Source organism: Schistocerca cancellata, chromosome 1 (genome assembly GCF_023864275.1).
Source record: "Schistocerca cancellata isolate TAMUIC-IGC-003103 chromosome 1, iqSchCanc2.1, whole genome shotgun sequence".
Lineage (NCBI taxonomy): Eukaryota > Metazoa > Arthropoda > Insecta > Orthoptera > Acrididae > Schistocerca > Schistocerca cancellata.
Window position 1 is genome coordinate 1,152,136,674 of NC_064626.1, and position 3,803 is coordinate 1,152,140,476.

Genomic DNA, 3,803 nt, shown 5'->3' on the forward strand with positions numbered 1-3,803 from the left:
CATTGCCCTCTGTACGTCATGCCACACTGGCAGGGAATCTGATAGACCGCGGACTTCCGTAGTCTGAGATCATCCTTGACACTTCCAAGCAGTGCCAGTGGTTTAGCTGGCAGGCAGAAGACCATCTTTGTTGTTTCTCATGCCACTACCCCTTCTGGGTAGTGCACCCTTCTGTCAAGGTGGCATGTGGGCCCAGTATGTATCAGGAAGCCAGTGCAGCAAGCACTTCAGTAGTCTTCACAGATACTGTACTACTTCTGCATGCCTCATTACATTCACCACTCGGGCATAGGACAATATTACTCTGCCTTGGAAACCAACAAACAGGATGCGTGTTATCATCTGGCAGCCACAGCCAATGGTGCAGATTCCCAGTATTAATCTGCGTGGCAGTTTAACTCTTAACACAGCAAGTTAGCGGCAATTCGTATACAGCATGTGAGTGTTTCGTGTGGAGTCAGTGTGAGAGACCTCCTTTAAAAAAACTTTTCCTTTATAATTTAAAAGATTTGTAAAATGAATGTCAAAGATTTAATTTGTATCTTAAAAAATACAAGAAGGTGCCATCTTCACATGCTTTGGGAGGCAGAAAGACGTGCTTGTTGGCCTCCCTCTTCTGCATCAGACCAACCACGTGTAAGAATTTCTTTCTTGTACTGTTGTGACTTCATGAGTAATAATAATAATATTTAAAGATAATTTTTACTGCTCATTACACTGCCGATCCAGTCATTCTGTCCCTAATTTTGTAGTATTAAATTGTCAACTTCAGAATACTTATTAGATCATTTGTCGAGAAGACACGGAGAACTGATGTGGCACCCGATTTGCCAACTTGTTTAAAATTCTCTTTTCATTGTACAGCTGAACACACACTAGGAAAAGATGAGACTTTCATATGCAGCTCGACCTGAAAAGGATAATTATTTTATTTTATGGAAAGGTAACATGCAAGTGCTAGCAGATGTCTGAAGAGAGTAAGCAGCTGCCAGTCTGGAATCAGACATCTATAGTGAACAGTTCATGACAATGTCAGCTACTGCAGCCACTACAGGGTCATGACTTAAGTAGAGCCGCCACACAAATGAGAAAAGTTAATGGCTTAAATTAATTAACTTAGTGTGGCTACAAGAACATCTAAGCTTTCACATATAATATTGATCTGTAAGATTAATAAGCTACATCAGAATCTATTTAACATGTGATATTGGTCTTTTTTTGCATGTGTTACACTTTAAATACTTCACACAAATGTTCCAGTAAAATTTAAATGTCTAAGGCTTCTGGGCTTGATATCCTTTGAAGTGGCTGGTCCACAATGTGTTAAGTTTTAAACGAGAGACAAACAATGTGCAATTTAAAAAATTCATTGTACATTCGTACACATAACATAATTCATCTTGTGTAAAAGGAAATTTACTTTGAAAGTAGCACTATTCAAATCACCATTCGCTATATTTTCCAAACACCTGTCAGAAATAGGTTTGTTTAGGTTGTTGCCAGAGAGAGCCAGAGAACAAGCACTACCGTGAGTGCGCAGCTACAACGGCATAGGAAACCTGTATGTTCGTACGTATAAAGCATTAAGAGATCTTACATCACGTCATAAAAAAAAACAGAACATCAGAAGATATTCCAAGAGCTTCGGAATTTCATAAACCGTACTAAAATGTACAATTTGGCTTGAAGTGCACATTTGTATGTCCACATTCACAATGGAGCAGGTCCCAAGCTCATATTAAGCTTTTTGGGATGTAAATTTCCTGGAGCACCAGAACTGTACTATCTCACGTTTGGTTCTTTATTATGGCAAAATGCCGTACATGCCAGAAGGTGAAAACATGGAAATTCAGCGAACAGCTAGAACTAGCCTATATTGTGGAATGAAATGCTTCCTTTCAAATAAATTGACTGCCCCAGTGGAAAGTACTAACAAAAGCCAAATTTCTTTAGTAAACCGACGAAAATAACTGTTCTGTAAGGTGATTATTGCTTGACTGCCAAAAACATGGAAATAAAATCAGGAAACAAACTGACAATATATTTCAGTCTTCCGTAACTATTTGAATGTATTTTAATTAACTTGATAGCTCCAGAAATTTTTTTTCTGGTTAGCGTCTGGCTTCAAGTAGCCAGAAGCGGAAGAAGCTACTGCTCACATGCGACTGAACTGCGCACGCGCATGATCCCACTGGCATCTGCTCAAAGAAACCTAATGTTAACAGATATGACGTCATGTTCATCAGAAGCAGTTTGTTGTAACTAAGTATTGCATAGTCTTTGCCCTAAGGCCTTTGACATATTTTGCTATTGGCAGTCGCTTGTGTGTGCATGGTGCTTTGTTGTTATTGTTGTAAAGGGCAAATTTCCTTTGCAACTTAAGTTTTATATTGTTTTTTCTCTCATTTATGTTTTGTTGCTGCAGTATTATTTTGCAGTAGAGGGATACAATAATGTTTTTTTATTAGAGTGTCAGTTTTTACCAGTCAAAATTACAAAAATTTAACTGAAAATTAAAACCAGGCAAAATTCCCAGAATTCTCAAAAATTTCCGGTTTTTGCCCGGATAAAAAAATTCCCGGGGCGTATACACTCTGCACTATGGCTCCGAGATTGGTAATGAACTTAGTTCTAGTAAATTGTACTAATTAATTAGGTAGCGATGTTCCAGAGCCCAATCACTACAGTGGTGCAGTGATGGGGGAAAAGAAACACTAAACATCAGCCTTCCCTTGGTGTTTCCAAAGAATTTGTCTCATCTTTGCGGATAATGCGACATAAAATGGAATAAATGCAATGGCTTCATCCTCCTGAGGTCCTCGTCTGTTTCTGCCAGTTGCACAATCAGTGTAGGACATCGGGGTCTCTGAATTTGCCACTCTGCAACACCATCCTCATGTGTTCAACTTCTTGGTTGAGACCCTCGCTGTTAGACAGGAGGTGCAAGTCCTATGTGAAAATGTTTTTAGCACCCTGTTCCTGTGTGCTAGTTGGTGATAGCAGTCAGTGTGCAAGTATAACTCCGTGTGTGTCTTCTTACAGTATACACTGTGGTCCAATGTGCTGCCTTCTCTTATTTTAACATGACATCCAGAAAGGGGAGCACTCCATGTTCACATGGACTTCCATGGCAAAATTGATTTCTGGGGTATGGAAATGAGATGTATGAGGAAATCATTCTACTTTTTTCTTCCAAGTGGCCATATGACAAAGGTTACCTCCTTACTAACGCCTGGGAACCTGCACTTAGTTTTATTAAGAAGAGGAAGGAGACATCCCACAATGAACTGGCTTCAGGAACAGGCGGAGCAGCAACAGTGGAGATGCCACCAGAAGGGGTGTGGGCCTCAGACAGAGCAATGTGTCGGTGAGAGGAGAAGGGGAGGAGATGAGGTACGCTTGGCCACCTCAGCAGAGACTGCATACAGAGTACTGGGCCAAAGGGAAGGGGGTGGGGGAAGGAGGAGATATAGGTCCTGAGCCAGCTCCAAGGCAATCACTTCCTGACTGCTCCACTTGTATAACACACACACACACACACACACACACACACACACACACACACACACACACACACAGAGAGAGAGAGAGAGAGAGAGAGAGGGAGGGGGAGAGAGAGAGAGAGAGAGAGAGAGAGAGAGAGAGAGAGAGAGAGAGAGAGAGAGAGAGAGGGAGGGAGAGAGAGAGAGAGAGAGAGAGAGTCCCAATGGGCAGGTGTACGACCCGCCCAATTTCTGCATTGGTCTTTACTCATTCTCCTGGGGTGGGGTGGCAGAGGCATACAGTGAACAGAAGGAAAAATG